The sequence below is a fragment of the Leptonychotes weddellii genome, chromosome 13 (genome assembly GCF_054177405.1).
Source record: "Leptonychotes weddellii isolate Sample4059 chromosome 13, ASM5417740v2, whole genome shotgun sequence".
NCBI classification, from domain to species: domain Eukaryota; kingdom Metazoa; phylum Chordata; class Mammalia; order Carnivora; family Phocidae; genus Leptonychotes; species Leptonychotes weddellii.
This window is the reverse complement of record NC_138381.1, coordinates 66,901,018-66,923,354: the sequence shown is the minus strand read 5'-3', so window position 1 is coordinate 66,923,354 and position 22,337 is coordinate 66,901,018. Positions and strand designations below refer to the sequence as shown.

General features: G+C 37.3%; 1 protein-coding gene across 1 annotated transcript in view; it reads right to left on the bottom strand.

Annotated features, from left to right (window-relative positions):
* Positions 1–22,337, bottom strand: part of SPPL3 (signal peptide peptidase like 3) — a 134,925-nt gene that overhangs the window by 96,917 nt on the left and 15,671 nt on the right. The window lies entirely within an intron of this gene.

Here is a 22,337-nt window from a genome sequence, read left to right as displayed (position 1 = left end):
ATGTGGTAGGGAAGGAGGAAAGAGAAGAAAGAACCTTTCAAATTATGCTCTGGATCCCTGATAACCTAAGAGCTTTGAGATACTAAAAAGAAGATAAGAAAGCTTATAAGAGAGGGGCAAGAGAACTGTCAAAGGATTAAGAATATGGCTTTGGGTGGTGGTTCTCGACATTTTCATGTTTTCCACATGGTTTCAATTCTAGAATTTTGGGCAACACACTTGAAGTGATTAAGACTTTAAAACAATAAACAAGTCAACAATAATTACAATACTGTACTGTAAAATAATACCCACACTGTCTACAGAAGCTGTTCGCAAACTTTTTTATTTCAGGACTCCCACTGGGGACCCAAAGGCTTTTGTTTATGTACATTATATCTACTGATATATCATATTAGAATTAGAACTGAGAACATTAAAAATATTTATTTTAAAACAGTAAACCCATTACATATGCAAATAAATCAATTTTTAACGAAATATAAGTTTTCTTTTAAAAAAAGAAGAGTGGCACTGTTTTACATTTTTGCAAATATCTTTAACGTCTGGTTTAACAGAAGTCAGTTGCATCCTCATATCTACTTCAGCATTTAATCTGTTGCAATACTTTGCTTTGGTTGAAATATATGAAGAAAATAGAGCCTCACACAAATCTGTAGTTTTTGTTTTTTAAAGATTTTATTTATTTTTTAGAGAGCGAGCAAGAGAGAAACAGCATGAGAGGGGAGAGGGTCAGAGGGAGAAGCAGGCTCCCCGCTGAGCCAGGAGCCCGATGTGGGACTCGATCCCAGGACCCTGGGATCATGACCTGAGCCGAAGGCAGACGCTTAACCATTTGAGCCACCCAGGCGCCCACAAATCTGTAGTTTAAAAAGGGAGTTTGTAAATAGCCTTTCAGAAAGTTGTGGATATTATTCTTCAATACTGCAACAAAACTCAAGAAATGGTAGTTTCTTAAAGGTTACATACAATATGGAATCTGAAACCACATCAATGTTACATTAAAATCCATTAGTCTACCCTGCACTTTGGATTTTATTCAGCAAATGTTATTTCACTGAGTTACATCTCTTCAAAACATTGATACATTTCCTTATTCAATATCAGAAATTTGTATTTCTTAACATTACCACTGATCTCTTCAGAGAAGCCTTTAAACACTGGGAAGCTCAAATTTTACCACTGGCAACAAATACTATCAGTTCTTTCTTTTTAGGTTTTTTTTATTTTAGAGAGAGAGCGCGCGCATGCATGCATGCATGCAAGTGTGGCGGAGGGGCAGAGGGAGAATATGAAGGAGACTCTCACTCAGTGCAGAGCCCAACATGGAGCAGGATCTCAAGACTCTGAGATCATGATCTGAGCCAAAATCAGGAGTCGGACACTTAACCAACTGAGGCACCCCACTCAGTTCTTTCATTTTTTTTCCCCAAGTTTCAAATATTTATTAATTCGTGTAAACACCAATACAATACACCAACATGATTTCATGCATTTATTTCCTAGATAAGTGGAAAATTGTACAGATGGCTTCTGGAAGACCTTCATTCAAACCAGCATTATAGTGAAACATTTCATTTAGAAGTCTGAACCTCCTTTCTTCAGTTTGCTATAATCTACATTCACTGAGTAGAACTTGTATTGATCACTGACATCCAGTTTGTTCCAAGGTTCTGGGTTATTCTTCCTATCCCACTGACAGAAGAGGGGGATCAAGCTCAGATGCCTGTGCATCTGCCATAACATGGCTGCAGCAGAGGCCTCGGGTCCAGGAGGAGAAAAGATCAAATATGCAAGGTCTGGCACTAAGTAGTCCCTACGATAAGGATGAATGGACATCCAAAGTCACGCAGAACCTCCTACTTCTCAGTTCTTTCATTTTTGAGAAAATGTCTGCTAATTACCCAAATCAGAATAACTGTAATTTTTCTTTCAATTAATCTTTCAAGTAAAAATGGGTGGCTCAGTTCGTTAGGCAGCTGACTCGATTTCGGCTCATGTCATGAACTCAGGGTTGTGGGATTGGCCACATCAGCTCCGCACTCAGCCAGAATCTGTCCCTCTTCCTCCCTGTCTGCCCCTCCCCCACGCATGTGCATGCTCTCTCTTCTCTCAAGTAAATAGATATAGATAAAAAGTGTTCTATGAAGAAATCTACTAGGTCAGCATGCAACTCTACTCCTCCAAGTGCTTTCCCTTAAAACAACCATGGAAGTGCCATCTATGTACTCCCCATTACATTATATAAACTAATCAAAGGACGTGTACTCTTTTACTCTATTTTTTACTTCAACAAGGGCATTCTTTAATGAAACAGACTTTTTTTTTTTTTTTAACTGTAGAGTATATGACAGTGAAGAGTACAATGGCTACTAGACAATCTGGTGTCAATGCGGTGTTTCGTGCTTAGGCACCAACACTTTATCTACCAATGCAGCTGTACCAGCGGTACAAATTGTTAGCACACAGAAAAAGTCACAATTTCTCAGTAATGTTATGAAAATCGTTTGACCTTGAGGACCCCATGAAAGGGTTTCAGGGTTTCCAGGAGTATAGAGACCACATATTGAAAACTGCTAATCTACAGAATCATTAATAGTTATCTAACTGATCCCTTTGTGGTCCTTCAGGATTGGTTACTATTTTCTGCTCTGACTCTCTCACATATTTAGGAGACAACACTCTGCTGGGTTTTCAACCTTATGTCTCTAACCTCATACACATAGTGAATTGTACACTACTCTATGATGTACTGCACAACCACCTTAGCTTAGCATTTGATTTGCAACAGCCAGTATAGTGTGGTTAAGAGCACTGGCTTTAAGTCTGTTTGCCTGGGTTCCAATCCTGAATCTACCACTTACTAGCTAAAGACCTTATACAAATTATTTATCCTTATTTGCAAAATGAGAATAATAGTACCTATACCTCCAAGAGTTGTGAGGATTCAACCCATTCAGTGTTTGGCATGGGGCCTGACACAAAGGAAGTACTTGCAAGATATTAGCAATCTTTGAAATATCACTATAACTAGAACAGATGTATCCTAAATTGTAGCAAAGAAATTTTGTATAGCAGTCAAAATTAGGAAGCACGCCCAGGAATGAGCCCAGGCTCTATAGCTTCCCAAGCTATCCTGAAGAATCACCTAGGGTGCCTACAAATCTAGATTCCTGGGCTCTGCATAGACTTAGTAGATCAGAAACTTCAAGGAAGAAGCCTAGGAATCCTGTGAGGGTAGGAAACATACCTCTAGAGGAAACATTGTAATTGAGGAATTTAGATCATGTCTATCATCACATAATTTATACGTTTTATTCTCTGAAAAGCGTGAAGTTCATTACAAATGTCACTATTAAAAGGCTGATACGTAGGGCACCTGGATGACTCAGTCGGTTGAGCATCAGACTCGTGATTTCAGCTCAGGTCAGGATCTCAAGGTCATGGGATTGAACCCCACATGGGGCTCTGGGCTCAGTGCGGAGTGTGCTTCAGATTTTTTTCTCCCTCTCCACTTCCTACCCCTTTGCCCCTCCCCGCTCACCGACACTCCCCCAGCTAAAATAAATAAATAAATAGCTAGCTAGCTAGCTAGCTAATAAATAAAATCTTTTTTAAATAAATAAAAGGTTAATATATAAAGTCAGTTTCTGAATAAACTGAAATGGTAAGGCATAATCTATCTTGAAAAAGGCATGTTTGAAAAAAGGAAAGATTTAAAAGGGAGAAATAACTCATCTCTTCCATTCTAAGATGCCATCCACTGTGAAATCACGGCAACACATTTCTCAAAACAATTACATACCACTTTCCTCTTCAAAATCTGATCAAAATTTGAACTGAAACTTTCTTCAAGTTTAACAATTTTTCTGAACTTCTGGCCATCAGCAGTCGTGTGTCATATCAGGTTAACATGTCACTTTTCAAAAACTGCAATTCTGTTCTCTTTGACATCTTTAAAACACATAATCTTGAGGCGAATAGAGGAATATCTGGGAATCCTCTAAATTTTGTATGTGGTTAGACTGTTTCATTTTTTCTTAACTAGACAGCAAGAAGCTGAGCAATTTCTGTTAAAAATTAGGATTTTTAGGGGCGCCTGGGTGGCTCAGATGGTTAACTGTCTGCCTTCGGCTCAGGTCATGATCCCAGGGTCCTGGGATCGAGCCCCACATTGGGCTCCCTGCTTGGCGGAGAGCCTGCTTCTCCCTCTCCCCCTCTACTGTTCCCCCTGCTTGTGCTCTCTCGCTCTGTCAAATAAATAAAATCTTAAAAAAAAAAAATTAGGATTTTTAAAGATGTTAGCACTTGGGTTATAATCCACCACAAGTCATGAATCAGTCACACTCAACTCCCTTATCTTTCAAACTCTGAGATGTGTTCCAATGAGTTAGCAACTTCCCTCTCTTTTAATTGTATCATCTGTCCTGGTACAGGCTGTTTCCTGCACATAAAATAATCTTTGTATCATATTCCTTTTGAAGAAATATGAAACAAATTCTATATCTAAATTTAACTTAAAATTCAGCCATGTGTAATGTTGTCAGTGCAAATAACTGAGGTGGCAAGTGAGTGAAAAGACACCTCTACACATGGCTAAATTGATATATAAGCAGGCAATGACATTTGCAATACAAAGTCATCCACCAATAAATCGCAAATTTCACTTGCCATTAAGGACTGCAAAGGCACATCAAAAATGTTTAGAAGTGTTGAAAAGGTTCATCCTACAGTTGGTCTTACGGTATCAGATAGTTTATATACAAGAAACTTATAGTGATAAATGTAAAGGATCAGATTTTATGAAAAGTCACATCACAATGAGTTAAAACCCAAATTCAATAACAGACTGTTCAAAAAGGATACACTAAAGGGTAGAGTTTAGTATTGAACTAAAATAAAAAGCATCTTGGAGTACACCTGAAACTATGCTGTATGTCAGTTATACCATAATAAATAAAATTTAAAACAGACAAAAAGAGGCTTGAAGTAAAAATTATATATAGAATTTAGAAAAAAAAAAAACTGAGAAAAATAAGGTCAGCATATAAAAGCAAGACAAGATATACAACATTGTTTCTCAAAGTACCAATGGTATTGCCCAGTCATTCATGAGATAGTGGTATCTTCCAAAGAACACTGATAAAAGAATATTTTCACACATATCTGAAATGTACTATTAGTGATAACTTTTCACAGAAATACTACAGCAATCTTAAAGACTGTGTATGTGCCACAAGGACTATGCAGCTCAGTCCTCTCTGCTATTCAATCAATTCAGTGGCTCCAAGCTTACCAGACTCAAAACCTCCTATTTATTTTTTTTAAAGATTTTATTTGAGAGCGAGAGAGAGAGATTGAGAGAATGAGTGGGGGGAGGGACAGAGGGAGAAGCAGACTCCCTGCAGAGCAGGGAGCCCGATGTGGGACTCGATCTCAGGACCCTGAGATCACGACCTGAGCCTAAGGCAGATGCTTAACCAACTGAGCCACCCAGGCATCCCTTAAAATGTCCTATTTATAATAAACTTTTTAACAGTTCCTTTATTAAACCATGAAATTATACTGATAACTTACCTAGCCACAAAACTTTAAAAAATCAATACAATGCCATAACTATAATATGAAGGAGAAAAAAAAGGAAACTGATTCATAATAAAACACTAATATGTAAAAATTTGGGCATCACTACACCAGAAGATATGATCTAGTAAGATGTTTGCACCAATACCATGAATGACCATGAACTTGACACCTACAAATGCTGACTGGATCAGGTGTGTGAAATGGTGACCAAAATACTGTGATGCATTTTTCCAAAATGGTAAACAACTCTTGGTAAAGCTCTATATGAAAGGACATTACTCACTCCTTGATGTACATACCAGTTGCATTCACTGACTGCAGTACATATTAACATCATGGAAAAATGCCTTGTGTGTATATGTAGAATATTTTAGACTGAGGCCATCACAGGAGCTTCCAACCTCATATGAGACAGAACAGTTATTCACTGTACAGCATTGTCCTGCATAATGTAAGACATCTAACAAACTTAGCCCCTGCTCAATAAATGCCTACAACAACCTCTAGTGTGGTGACAACCAAAAATGCCCCTCGCCCCAAATGGCACTACTCTAGCTGAGAACTACTGAGCTAAGTTACTAGGCTAGGATATTTAAAAATCATTGGCATGCTACTATTTACTTCTTAAATTAGCATTTTTGTTACTACACAGTTTAATTTTGCAGCTACAATTCACTTTAATGGATCAACATAAAAGTAGTTATAAAAATAGAAACAAATACTACATCTAAGCATATCACAAATACATGTAATCAAAAATGATTCAAATACCAGAATGGAAATATACATCTTCTGGAACAAAAAGAATTTCAAATATAGTGATTTCAAATAGACAGCTGAGAATCCAAAAATAGGCATGTTTAAAAACTGGATTTGGGTGCCTGGGTGGCTCAGTTGGTTAAGCGACTGCCTTCGGCTCAGGTCATGATCCTGGAGTCCCGGGATCGAGTCCCGCATCGGGCTCCCTGCTCGGCAGGGAGTCTGCTTCTCCCTCTGACCCTAACCCCTCTCATGTGCTCTCTCTCATTCTCTGTCTTAAATAAATAAATAAAATCTTTAAAAAACAAACAAACAAACAAAAACTGGATTTTACTGGATCAGCAATCTACTCACTACCAGGAACTGTTCCTGAATGTCTCAATACTCTCTCAGGCATGTGTCCATAAAACTTAGTAAGACCTAGGTATATACCCAAAACAACTGAAAGCAGGGATTCCAACAGGTAGCTGTAAAGCCATGTTCATTGCAGTATTCACAACAGCCAAAGGCAGAAATAACCCATGTCTATCAACAGACAAATGGATATGCAAAATGTGATATATCCATACAATAAAATATTCAGCCTCAAAAAGGAAGAAAATTCTGACACATGCTACAACATGGATGAATCTTGAAGACATCATGCTAAGTAAAATAAGCCAGTCACAAACGGAGAAATATTATGGAGAAATGTTATATGATTCCATTTAATCTAAGAGTAGTCAGAAAGTAAAACAGTGGTTGCCAAGGCCTGGGGAGAGGGTGCAATGCAGAGTTAAGTGTGTTCAATGGGTACTGAGTATGAGTCTGAGAAAATGAAAAAGTTCTGGAGATGAACGATGTGGTGATGGTTGTACAACAATGTGAATGTACTTAATGCTACAAACTGTACACTTACAAATGGTTAAAGCGGTACATTTTTATTTATATTACGTATGTTACATATATATTTAATATATATTTTATTATACATTTACGTATTTGTATATTTAAACCAATTTTTAAAATTAAATGGGGGAGGGGGAGCTGGAAAATTAGAAAGTAGAATTGACATAGAATTTGTTGGCCAGGGGCGCCTGGGTGGCTCAGTTGGTTAAGCGTCTGCCTTCAGCTCAGGTCATGATCCCAGGGTCCTGGGATCGAGCCCAGCATCCGGCTCCCTGCTCCACGGGAGGCCTGCTTCTCCCTCTCCCACTCCCGGCTCCCCCTGCTTGTGTTCCCTCTCTCGCTGTGTCTCTGTCAAATAAATAAATAAAATCTTTAAAAAAAAGAATTTGTTGGCCAATGAGGGGCACCTGGGTGGCTCAGTTAAGCATCTGCCTTCGGCTCAGGTTGTGATCCCAGGGACCTGGAATCAAGCCCCACTGTTGGGCTTCCTGTTCATTGGGGAGCCTGCTTCTTTCTCCCTCTCCCTCTGATCCTCCCCCTGTTCATGCTCTCTCTCTCTCTCAAATGAATAAAATCTTAAAAAAAAAAAAAAAATTGTTGGCCAATGAAACGGATAAATCATTGGAAGTATTAATACAATTTAAACAGAAAGACTTCCAATTCTGAACATGAAGTTGTAACTACTACTGGAATTGCCTTACTCTTGGTAAACAACCAGAAAACCTGACAAAATACATGAAATAGCAGTTTTTAGACATTGGGCAAACAGCAGCACAAGACTGTGATCCTTGAGAGAAAGGAAACAAAGAAAGTAAATTCCATGATTGACCAAACTTTATTGCCTGAAGATAATTTCCAGGCTTTACTGCAGGGACAGAAATTTGAAACAGGATTCAGGTGTCTGTATTGAGGGGACAACAGAGTTGGGGGAAGCTGAGAATTTGCAGCCAGAATTTGAGGAATGAAGTGCTGAAAAGCAAGGAGATGCATGCATGTAGGAATCTGATGATCTATAAAGGGGTTCCTTTTGATCCCAGAAACCTTCTCCTTAAGAGCAGGGAACAAACTACCAAAAAGCAAACAGCCCAACAATTCCCAGAGCTCACACAAGGCTGGGAATCGTTTGTGATCCTATTAGTCAAAATGGAGAAACCTCAGCATCACTAGAAGGATCACACTTCAATAGTGGGGCTACAATCTAAGAAGAAAGACTGCTGTGACCAGCTATATAAGCCTTCAAAGCTTCAGAAGGATCAAACTGACCTAAAAATTACTTAACTATGTGACAACAAAGTCTGACATCTTTAAAGGAATATAGTGAAATTCAGCAGCCAGAAATGTAAAATGTAAAATTCACAATGTTCAGCCATACAAAGGAAAGAGGAAAAAGATGATCCACATCCAGAAAAGTTAATCAATTGAAACAGAACCATAAATGGAATTAAAGACAAATGGACATTATCAAATTAAAAGAGAAAGATGTTACAACAGATATTATAAATCTGATTCATGTAAATGTGATGTGGAAAGAAGAGATAGATTAAAAAAAAAAAAGTGGGACGCCTGGGTGGCTCAACTGGTTAAGCATGTGTCTTCGGCTCAGGTCATGATCCCAGGGTCCTGGGATGGAGTCCCGCATGGGGCTCCCTGCTCAGTGGGGAGTCTGCTTCTCCCTCTGCCTATGCCTGCTGCTCCCCCTGCTTGTGTTCGCTCTCTCTCTGTGGCAAATAAATAAATAAAATCTTAAAAAGAAAAAAAAAGACCCAATAGAACTTGTAGAGTTTTAAAATGAAAAAATATAAGGCACCTGGGTGTCTCAGTTGGTTGGGCGGCCGGCTGAATCAGGGTCATGAGATCAAGTCCTGAGTCAGGCTCCATGCTCAGCAGAGTCTGCTTAAGATTCTCTCTCTCCTTCTGCCCCCCACCACCACTCATGTGTGTGCGCACATGCGTGTGCATGTGCGCGAGCGCATGCGCTCTCTCAAAAAAAAAACTTTAAAATAAATAATATAAAATAAAAAATACACTGAATGGGAAAAGAGATGAGACACTGCAGAAGAAAATATTAGTGAAGTGGAAGACACAGCAAATAGAAACTATCCATGGAGACAAAGATGCGGGGGGGAGAACAGAGCCTCAGTAACCTGTTGGACACTATCAAGCAGTCAAACACAGATAACTAGGGTCTGGAAAAACTGAAGGGAGAGCAGAAAAACAAACAAAAACCTTGAAGAAGTAATGGCTGAAAATTTGATACATTTGATGAAAACTGTAAGAGATCCAAGAAACCCAAGTCCCACACAGAAAAAACAAAGGAAAAAAACCACCAAAGCACATCAAACTGTTTTTTAAAAGAAAAAATGATAAAAAGAAAAACTTTTGGAGTATCCAGGGGAAAAGGCCACACTATTCAAATAAGAGCACAGATGAAAATGAAAGCAGACTTCTCATTAGAAATCACATAGGACAGAAAAAAATGTAAAATCCTAAAGTGCTGACGAAAAAAACTTTGTCAACATAAAATTCTATACCCAGTGAAGTGTTTTTAAACACAAAGACAAAATAAAGGCTTTTTTAGATCAATAAAAGCTGAGATGATTCATCAGGAGCAGACCCTTGCTATAACAAATGTTAAAGGAAGTTCTTTGCATAAAAGAGTATCAAATGTAAATTTGGATCTACAAAAAGGAATAGTGAAACAAATGGTAAATACGTGGGTACACAGAAAGGACATGTTTAAAACAAAATAACACACTGTGGTGTTTACAACATACAAAAAATTAAAATGTCTGATAACAGAGGCACACAGATATGGGAGAGTGTTAATAGACTGCATTTTCCAAATCTCAACCCATATGCTCTGCTTCCAATGTGACAGTGATATTCCTCCAGTAAAATGGGGGGAGTGTAAGTGTGTGTGTTGCGGGTGGTGGCATCTATGTTCCCTCTCCTTGAATCTGGGCATATCTTTGTAACTACCTCCACCTAGAGAATACAGCAGGAGAAACACTGCATGACTCAAGATCAAGGCTAGATCATAAAAGACAAAATAATTTCTACTTGTCTGGTTTTTGTGAGGATATTTGCCTTTGGAACCCAACTACCAGACTGTAAGAAAATTTAGGCCACATAAAGAGGTCATGTATATGAGTTCTAGCCAACAAACTAAGCTAAGGTCTCAGCCAGCCTCAACCACTTAACATGTGAGTGAGCAAAATCTTCAGATAATCCCAGTCCCCAGCTTTGAGCTCCTTCTGCAGAGGCCACAACATCACTGGACCGTCCCTACTATGCCCCATTCAAATGCCTCACGATTAGAATAGGTTTGTAAAATTAACAGTGTATAGTTTTTAGGCATTAAAGTTACTGGTAGCTTCTTATGCCATGAAAGTAACTGGGACAGGAAAAATTAAAGTACACCACTGTAAATCTGATAAGTTATAGGTGAAGTGGTATACCGTTATTTCAACATAGTAAGAAATTAAAGATGTATGCTATAAGCCCTACATCAACCACTAAAAATATAAAAAACATAAACCAAGTAAACCAAGAAAGATTAAAATGGAATCATAAAAATTCTCAACAAATGTTAAAAAAAAAAAAAAAAGGAAAAATAGGAAAGGAGAAAGAACATATGGAACAAATAGAAAACAAATAGCAAGAAGGAAAATATGGGGATGCCTGGCTGGCTCAGTCAGTAGAGCGTGCGACTCCTGATCTTGGGGTCTTGAGTTCAAGCACCATGCTGGGCACAGAGCTTACTTTAAAAAAAAAAAAAAAAGGAAAATATGTTTAATACAAGCATATAATTACAGAAAATATAAACAGTCTACTTCAATTAAAAGGCAAATGTTGTCAAATTGCATAAAAAAGCAAGCCCCAACCATATGCTATTTGTAAGAAACACTGTTTAAATATAAAAACACAGATAGATTAAAAGGATGGAAAAATACAAATAAAGGCAGACACTAAGTTGAAGTGGTATAAATATCAACAAAGTAGATTTTGGAACAATGAATATCAGGAGGGATATTAATAATGATAGAGGGATTAATTCATCAACAGGACATAACAATCCTAAATATGTATATACCTCGTAACAAAGCTTTGACAGTCATAGAACTGAAAGGAGAAATATACAAAGCAAAGTTGGGAACTTTCAACACACCTTTCTCAGTAATTGACACAATTTTAAAAATTAGCAAGGATTTGAACACTATAAACCAACTTGACCTAATAGATATTTATATAATATTTCACCCAATAACAGCAAAATACACATTGTTTTCAAGTGTACCTGAATCATTCACCAACATGAACCATATTCTGGACCACTTAAGAAAAACAAAACAAAACACTAGTCGGGAACGAGGGAGGGAAAAAAAAACCACTTGAATTTAAAAGGATTAAAATAATACATAGCATGTTCTCTAAGAGAATCAAACTAGAAAGATGCTTTTTTTTTTTTTTTGATGCACTTCTAAATATATAAGCCACGGGTCAAGTAGATTATAAATTAGAAAATACTTTGACTTGAATGAAAATGAAACATCAAAATTTAAGGGACACAGCTAAAGAAGTTCTTAGGGGTAAATTTATAGCTTTAAATGGTTATACTGGAAAAGAAGAAAGGTTTCAAGTCAATGATCTAAGCTTTCCTCTCGAGGAACTACAAAAACAAAAGCAAAAGGCAAAGAAAGAAGGAAAGAATAATAAAACAATGTAACAGAAAGGAAAATACTATAGAACAAGCAATAGAAAGCAAAGTGATTCTTTGAAAAGATAAATAAAATTAATAAACCTCTAGCTAGACTGATCAGGAAAAAGGGACAAGCCACAAATTACCAATATCAGGAATGAAAGAAGGTATATTACAATAGATGTTACATAAATAAAAAAGACGTGTTAGAGAAAATAAGAAAGAATATTATCAGAACAAGAAAATATTATTCTAACAAATTACACAACCTAGAAGAAATAAGACAAACTACCAGTTGCAACATGAACTGTGAATACTTGAGTATTCATAGCAGTTTTATTTATAATAGCCCCAAAGCAAGAAACAGTACCCATCAACTGGTGATATATCTATACAAAGGACTATTGTCCAGCAATAAAAAGAACAAACTTCTGATACATCCAACAACACAGGTGATCTCAAAAACACTTTTCTAAGTGAAAGAAGCCAGAATTGACAGGAAGTGTCAGTTCCAGTCAGACTCCAGTTATAGAAATTCCAAAAAAAAGCAAATAATGACAAACAGCAAATCAGTGGTTGCTAAAGGCCTAAAAATGAGAGAGAAGCTTAAAGGATTATTTGGAGTGCTGGGAAAAAATATTATCTTGACTGTGCTGGTGATCCCACAATAGCATGTATTTGTCAGAAACTCACTGAATTATACACGTAAAATGGGTGAAGTTTACTGTAGGCAATTATACCTCAGAAAGAAATTTTAAGAATTAAATGGAATAAGGGCGCCTGGGTGGCTCAGTTGGTTAAGCAACTGCCTTCGGCTCAGGTCATGATTCTGGAGTCCCGGGATCGAGTCCCACATCGGGCTCCCTGCTCAGCAGGGGGTCTGCTTCTCCCTCTCCCGCTCCCCTTGCTTGTGTTCCTCCCCTCGCTGTGTCTCTCTCTGTCAAATAAATAAAATTAAAAAAAAAAAAAAAAAAAAAGAATTAAATGGAATAAGAAAAATCTCAAAGTTAGAAATAAGAAAGGAATCACAAAGGGCAAAATAAAAGTGAACAGAATTATTAAAGGATGCCATGCATATTCATATGCTAATAAATTTTAAAATTTAAGTTCAAAAGGTGATATGCTATTAAAATATTAGATGTCAAAACTGATACAAAAAGACATGAGTAAATAAACCTGCAACAGAAGACACTGACCAAGATAACAAATTACCCAACCACTCCTTTTTTACCCCGATGAGAGCACTAAAATCCAAAACCCACCTTTACACAGAAATTCTGAAATTTCTTACAAAAATGTGGTATACTGCCCTTAAGGTACTGTGGAGGAAACATTACTTGAGTCTTAAAACTGATAAAATTAGGTGGCGCCTGGGTGGCTCAGTCGTTGAAAGTCTGCCTTCGGCTCAGGTCATGATCCCAGGGTTCTGGGATCGAGCCTCACATCGGGCTCCCTGCTCCGCGGGAAGCCTGCTTCTGCCTCTCCCACTCCCCCTGCTTGTGTTCCCTCTCTCGCTGTGTCTCTCTCTGTCAAATAAATTTAAAAAACAAAATCTTTAAAAAAAAAAAAAAAAAAAAAAAGGATTGCTTTAAAAAAAACTGATAAAATTAAAACAGAAAACTACAGGACAATCTTATTTATGAATAATAATGTGAGAAATCTGAAATAAAATTCAAGCAATTAAAGCATTAAAGATTTTAAAAACTACTAAATAGGCTTTGTTCCATGAATGCAAGCACTGTTTTTTTTAATAAGTAAAACTACTGATATCATACAAAAGATTTAAGCAAAATGTCATAACAGACTCTACATATTTTATAAAACTCAACGAATCCCATTCCTTTTTATAAAAAGCAATAAAAAACTTGTTTTTTTGATGGTTAAACATTAGTGGTCTTCCACTTAAAAGACAAAGAGGCGCCTTATTCAGTTACTTATAATAGCATATATTACATATTCTTTACTCCAAAGTAATTTTTTTTTACTCCACAGTAATTTTTTAAGGGCCAAATAAAACAAGAGAATTACGAAAATGACTGAAATAATGTATATCACTACCTCCATCTGTATAAAATTTAAGCAAAGAATCATCAGAATAATTTGTCTACTATAGTTGTTGGGTATTAAGCAAGTCCACAAAAATCAATGTAATTCTAGGGGCGCCTGGGTGGCTCAGTCGTTAAGTGTCTGCCTTCGGCTCAGGTCATGATCCCAGGGTCCTGGGATCGAGTCCCACATCGGGCTCCCTGCTCCACGGGAAGCCTGCTTCTCTCTCCTCCACTCCCCCAGCTTGTGTTCCCTCTCTTGCTGTGTCTCTCTCTGTCAAATAAATAAATAAAATCTTTAAAAAAACAACAACAACAACAATGTAATTCTATACACCAGTAGTAACCAGCTAGAAAAAGAATGGGGAAATACCTCCATTAAAACAGCAACAAAAAGTATAAAATACTTGGTAACTGGTGTAGTAAATGTATAAAAAAACTAAACTTTAATGGGAGAAAACTTGGTTATAGAAAATTAATATACCATAACATCATGAAGAAGACAATTCTGTCCAAGTTAAAAAATGTAATGTACTTCCAATTAAAATATAACAAGGTATGTTGGACAACTTGAGAACTTGGAAAAACAAACTGGGGGAAAAATCAAAGAACATTCTGTTAAATCATGAAAATAGGATTAGCCCTATGAAATACTAAAGCAATGTCTAAGCAAGGGATTGGGTCTCAAACTGAAAAATGACTTTCTCTTGCAAAATAAATGCAAATAGGCTGTTGATTCATTCATTTGCTGACCATCACTGACACTAGCTTCTGTTCAATGTTTAAATGGCACACTCATAATAGAGACAATCTTTCATTTCCTAAATCATAGCTTATGTTATCTGTGGTACAGCTAAAATGAACAATTCATGACCAAGATAGAATTCTTAACTGAAAGCTCACGTGTAAGAGGTACACTGCAGGCCAAATATTTTTTCTTCAATATTTCTAAATGAATGTCTTAAATTCTTCTTGTATTACAATTTTACCATATCATACACACTGAAATAAAGCTAGAACTTTTTACTTGTCATGTGGACAATGGAAGTTGCAGTCACATGCAATTCGCCTCTGGAAAAGCAGCTAGCTGTCCATCTGAGTTACCTTGCAGATATTAGGATATAAGCTGACCCTCACTCTCCAAAATACTACATGCCTGGTCTGTGTTAGGTAATTCTGTAGGCTGTTTCTCTTCTTCACCAAGTTAGGATTTAATTTCCTGTCCTTAGCCTTTGACGAGATTTGATACAAGAAAGAAAACACAACCGTGAGAGCAGCACTTCCCAAAATAGTGTTAAGGGAGAACTGTTCTAGGTATTAAGATGCCAAGCAAACTCTTCCCCTGAGCAAGTGTCTTTTAATATTTAAAACAAAATTAAACACGTTTCTTTTTTACCACCTATCTTGTCAGACCTCATAATATGCTAGTTCAGACTATGAATTTCCCAGAGAAGGATTTAATATGCAGCCTTACTCAAGCTTACTTGGTTAAAGGTTCCCTTTATTCTCAGAGAACCATTAATGGCAAACAGCCTAGGCTTTGGAGTTAAAAATTATCTGTGTTCAAATTCTAGATCTGCCATTCATTAACTATATAATCTTGGGTGAGTAATCAGTTTTTCAACTATAAAATTGTGGTGGGGGAGCAGTACCTATACTTCCGAGGACTGATTTAAAGATAAATTACATACACACAGAGTGTTAAGAATATATAAACCTGATAAACTTTCAACAAAATTGCAATTTGTCTTCCTGAGAGCAAAAATTAATGATCTTATTCCCATATACTCCCTCTCTCTTTCTCCCTTCCTTGCTTTTGTCTTTTCCTTTCAGCTTTCATTCCTGGGTTTAACATTCCTATTTGACTTTCTTTTAATTTAACTGTTAGTTAAGGAAGCCATTCGCAGAAGCTCTCTTACATACTGACTTACACTGTTCAACTAAATACCTGATAGAACAAAAAAGAAACAGGTTAGTGGGGTTGAAATACATTACTAAGTGAAAAAAGCAAGACATAGCATCATGGTGCGTAGAGCACACTATCACTTCATTAAAAAGGGATTAAACAAAATAATGAAATTGAATGATTATCATATACAAAAATCATATGTCATCAAAGTCCTAAGCATAAAAGCCAACACAATAAAACTCAAAGAAGAAAACACAGAAGAAAAGCTTCATGACCTTGGATTTGGCCATGATTTCCTGGATATGACACCAAAAGCACAGGCAACAGAAGAAAAAATAAACTGGGACTTCATCAAAATTAAAAACTTTTGTGCACCAGAGGAAACTATTAACAAAATGAAAACGCAACCTATGGAATGGAAAAAAATATAACTGATAAGGGATCGATATCCAGAGTATATAAAGAACTCCTACAACTCAACATCAAAATCAAACAACCTGAATAAAAAATGGGCAAAGGACTTAAAGAAACATTTCTTCAAATACATACAAATAGCCAATAAACACATGAAAAGATGTTCAACATCATTCATCATTAGGAAAATGGAAATCAAAACCACAATGATACCACTCCACACCCATTAGGATGGCAATTAAAAAAAAAAACAACACAGAAAATGACAAGTGTTGGAGAGGATGTGGAGAAACTGGAACCCTATGCACTGCTGGTGTGAATGTAAAATGGTGCCGCTACCATGGAAAACAATACGACAGTTCCTCAAAAAAATTAAAGAATTACTACATGATCTGCAATCCCACTTCCAAGTATATATATATTCAAAAGATTTGAAAGCAGGAACTTGAACAGATATTTGTACAACCATGTTCATACCAGCATTATTCAATAATACAACAGCCAACTGATGGACGAGTGGATAAAAAGAATGTGGTATATACACAGAATTGAGTGTTATTTAGCCTCAAAAAGGAAGGAAATTCTGACTCATGCTACAACCTGGATGAAACTTGAAGACATTATGCTAAGTGAAATAAGCTAGTCACAAAAGGAGAAATAGTATACGATTCCATTTATATGAGATATTTACAACAGTCAAATTCACTGAGACAGAAGGAGAATGGTGGCTGCCAGGGAAAGGGAGGAGGATAGAATGAATTAGTGTAACAGGTATAGAGCTTCCATTTTGTAAGATGAAAAAGTTCTGGAGATGGATGGTGGTCATTGTTGCACAACAATGTGAATGTACTTATTAATGCTGCTGAACTGTACACTTAAAAATGGTTCAAATGGGAAATTTTATATTTTGTGTATTTAACCACAATAAAAAAAGAGGATTACAGAGGATTATACTTATACATGTGCGTTCATGCATACATTTCTAGAAGAATGGAGAGAAAGCTGGTTATAAATTTTCCTGGAGAGGGAGACTGGAGAACCAGGAATGAATAAGACTTAATGAAAAGGGGGGCGCCTGGGTGGCTCAGTCGTTGGGCGTCTGCCTTCAGCTCAGGTCATGATCCCGGGGGTCCTGGATCGAGCCCCGCATCTGGCTCCCTGCTCAATGGGAAGCCTGCTTCTCCCTCTCCCACTCCCCCTGCTTGTGTTCCCTCTCTCGCTGTCTCTCTCTCTAATAAATAAATAAAATCTTAAAAATAAATAAATAAAGGGGCACCTGGGTGGCTCAGTCGTTAAGCATCTGTCTTCGGCTCAGGTCATGATCCCAGGGTCCTGGGATCGAGACCCGCATTGGGCTCCCTGCTCAGTAGGAAGCCTGCTTCTCGCTCTCCCACTCCCCCTGCTTGCGTTCCCTCTCTCGCTGTCTCTGTCACATAAATAAATTTTTAAAAAATCTTAAAAAAAAAAAAAGACTTAATAAAAAGGGGTTGAAATAGTGGTCTACTATACACACACTAAAAACTAATCTACAATATATTTAATGGTATGAAAAGATGTTCAAGGAATTTTAAATAGAAAAAAGGCAGATAACAAAATACTATTTGCCATTTAATAACAAAATACTATTTACCATCTAACATTACTTAAACACACAAACACACCAAAAAGAGTCTCAGAGGTGACATCAGAGATCAATTAAGAAAAGAAGGGACCATTCAATAGAGCTGTAGAAACTGGATTCCTATTACCCTCTACTAATAGGATACAATATAATTAATCATCCTACAATGCTATTATCCTATGTTTAAATAAGACAATTATAGATGCCTTAATTTAGTCTTACCTAAATCCATCTTAATTTAGACTAAATTCTAAATTTAATCTAGATTTTAGATTAAAAACTTGTACAAGAAAGGCAAAGTGTTAACACTAACCCACTCCTATTTAGAAGAAAATACAGGAGAATACCTTTAAGACCTTGGGCCAGAAAAGGATTTCTTATGACACAAAAGCACTCACCTAAGAGAGACGGATAGATTCTAGCTGTAGGTATAAACCCTAGGAAAACTCTTAAAACATGAACCCCAGGGAATATATACTATATATATAAACATGAACACACCACAGAACTCTTTGAAACAGCTCCAACCTAGAAACCTAAATATCCATCAAAAGGAAAATATATAAATTATGGTATAATTCACAGGGTAGAACATTACACATTCGTGAAAATGAGTGCAGTAAGTGGGACACATCTTGAAAACAATATTGATTGAAAAAAAAAATTATAAGACCACATTTTATCTTTATCACACTCAACTGTAAAAAAAATAAAGTAAAAATAAATAGTATGTACAGTAAAACATTAAGACATAGTAAATGTAAAACCAGTTTTTAAATTTTTTTTTTTTTTTTAAAGATTTTCTTTCTTTATTGACAGAGAGAGACAAAGCGAGAGAGGGAACACAAGCAGGGGGAGCGGGAGAGGGAGAAGCAGGCTTCCCGCTGAGCAGAGAGCCCGATGTGGTACTCGATCCCAGGACCCTGAGATCATGACCTGAGCTGAAGGCAGACGCTTAACGACTGAGCCACCCAGGCGCCCCGTAAAACCAGTTGTTTTAAAAGCAAGGGAATGCTAAATACAAAACTCATGACAGCAGTAAGAGGAGGAGGACAGGTAGGAGGAGGGATCAAGGAGTGCACAGAAGCTTCAAGGGAATACTGGTAATCCTGGGGCTCCTGGGTGGCTCAGTCATTAAGCGTCTGCCTTCGGTTCAGGTCATGATCCCAAGGCCCTGGGATCAAGCCCTGCATCGGGCTCCCTGCTCTGCGGGAAGCCTGCTTCTCCATCTCCCACTCCCCCTGCTTGTGTTCCCTCTCTCGCTGTGTCTCTCTCTGTCAAATAAATAAATAAAATCTTTAAAAAAAAGAGAATACTGGTAATCCTGTAGTTCTTTAGGTGGGTGGTGAGGTTCATGAGTGCTTATTATGTCTCATAACTTATATACACAGAATATATATTCTTCTGCAGATATATCACATAAGAAGGAAAATACAGTATGAATCTATTCCTATTTTTGTATAAAAAATGATCTATAATTCCTCTAATACCCAGAAGAGTTGCATGAAATGTTGCCATGAATTTTCTAGGTAAGTTAAATTTTAGGTAACGATAATTTTTTTTTACTTGAGATTTCTGATTTTTTATGAACTTGTGTGTAATTAAACAATAGTCACAAGCATATGCATTTTTTAAAAGACCTGCAAAAGGGACACCTGGGTGGCTCAGTTAAGCGTCCCGGGATCAAGTCCCGCATCAGGCTCCATGCTCAGTGGGGAGCCTGCTTCTCCCTCTGTCTGCCGCTTCCCTGCTTGTGCTCTCTCATTCTCTGACAAATGAACTTAAAAAAAATAAAAAGACCTGAAAAATATGCAACAAACTTAATGAGGGATTGGCAGAGGAATAAGTGGTTTTCTTCTTTTTCTGTTCATCTGCATTTTCCAAAGCTGCACCAATAATATATGTATTAGAGTTCTAAAATCTCTTATCTGATACTCTTGCAGCCAAAGATGTTTCAGAATCCCAATTTTTTTTTCTTTTTTGCTTTTAGAAGGGCAACACAGAACATGTATTAGGATTATGTAACATACCCTAACATCAGGCAGTACCCCATAATCAAACACAAATATTTCTGCAACAAAGTGAAGAGTCACACTAAGAGGAATAAATAGATAATATAAAGAACTTCATGTCAGGTCTTGGGTTTTTTTTGCCACCAGAAGAGGTCTAAATTAGGTTTTATCACCAAAAGAGTGGAATTGTTTAGTGCACAGGACCAGAGACGTAAGGCTTCCAATTCTGTCCCCACTGGGCCAACCAACTTGGAGCTTAGTCACTGCAGGCTGTGCACTCACTCAGTTGAGAACAAGTAAAATAGCTGTTAAATGAATATTTCATAATAGCAATAAATCAAAGGATTTCAAATTCTAAACTAAAAACCTTTTTTTTCTCTTAATAAAGCTAAAGTTTTCAAGCACATTTAAAAAATGAAGCTAATGAACAAGTATCAAACTAAAATATTTGGAAATTATCAAAATCATAATGTATATCAAAAATGTGACATAGCCACCCAGTAAACTGTTGACCAAAAAGAGAGTACCACTCATGGTATTCTTTAATTCCACAATTGTGCACTGAGGACCTACAACTCATAAGGACTTCAAATTCAAATTCAAATCCATAAACCCAACAAATGGGCCCTGGGTCCACACTATCACAAATACCAAGAGTTCAAAAATGAATGCAATAGGATCTATCAGGTCAATTAGGAAGTGAGCCTTGTTCTCTCAGTCAGAATACCATTCATAGACTACAATCCAAAAGCAAGTGAATTCCATTTAGAATAACTGCATGTCAATGCTGAGAAAAACCAGAACCATGGCTTATAGAACATTTGTTAGAACATTAAGACATCCAATAGTCAGCAATACTTTTAATGCAATGGTCAAGTATGGTGAAACTATTTGTGTCTAATGATGCAGGTGGCTCTTAAAGTGTTTTTTTAATCCACTGTCACTGGGGCAGTGATCAGCTATCTCCTTATCCCTAACTCACCTTTGTGGCAATGACCTAGAACTGATCATAGACATCAGGGGGTCACCACTCAACTGCCTGCAGGGGCTAGGTAAATCATATAAACTAGTGATGTAGAGATTCAGGGTACAGGAACAGAAAGTGGTGGACACTGAGGCAAACTAGAAAAGCTATGGGTGAAGGCACTCAAGTATTTAGACACTTGACCAAATTCAGTCCCTCTAATAATCAAATAATTGACAGACACACCGTCTATACAATGAACGGCCCATTATGAAATCTCCTCTTGAAGTTGTTTTAATTACATTTGCTAGCATTGGACCCAGCAAATGCCAGCAGTCTGTAACAACAGTGTAAACTCATGGAACAGAGAATCCTGTTTATTCTGCCTTAGTTACTATAGTGAAGCCCCAGCAGGCATAAAGTCAGTCATTAATTACAGAGATCAAATCTACAGCCTTATTTTGTCTAACCAAGTGAGCTATGTGGTCAAACAGTACAACTGGTAGATAACTGATAAAGAACAGGCCAAAGGAAACTGAATATCTAAGAACTAGAATAAGGACCAAATAGCAGTTGTTCTTTTATTTACTAAGAACTATAGAACATGGTGCATCCTTAATGATGAGACCAATTTTTTTTTTTTAAAGATTTTATTTATTCATTTGACAGAAATAGATACAGCGAGAGAGGGAACACAAGCAGGGGGAGTAGGAGAGGGAGAAGCAGGCCTCCCGCAGAGCGAGGAGCCCGATGCGGGGCTCGATCCCAGGACCCTGGGATCATGACCTGAGCCAAAGGCAGACGCTTAACGACTGAGCCACCCAGGCGCCCCGAGACCAATTTTTTTCTTCCTCCTGCTAACTAATCTCTACTCAAAGCCAAAAATCTGAGCTGTAAGGAGCTTGTCTCTGTAACTCTCTGAAGACCCTCTTCCATGTTTAAAAAAAGAAAGAAAAAAGGCAGTAACAATATAAAACTGAAGAACCAGAAATACAGGCTGATCAAGCACTCATCTGTTTTTCCTAAAGATATAGATCATTATACTTGTGAGGAGAAATTCAGATCATAAGCTCTTAGACCTCCTTGATGGTGTTGCTCAATATGGCAGCTGCTAGCCACATGTAGCTATTTTTTTTTTTTTAAGATTTTATTTATTTATTTGACAGAGAGAGACACAGCAAGAGAGGGAACACAAGCAGGGGGAGTAGGAGAGGGAGAAGCAGGCTTCCTGCTGAGCAGGGAGCCCGATGTGGGGCTCAATCCCAGGACCCTGGGACCATGACCTGAGCCGAAGGCAGAAGCTTAACAACTGAGCCACCCAGGCACCCCCACACATAGCTATTTTTTATTTACTTGGCTAGTCTGAACTGAAAAGACTTTGTACGAAAAAATGTAAAATATCTTAATTTTTGTATTGATTACATATAATCAATGGTATAA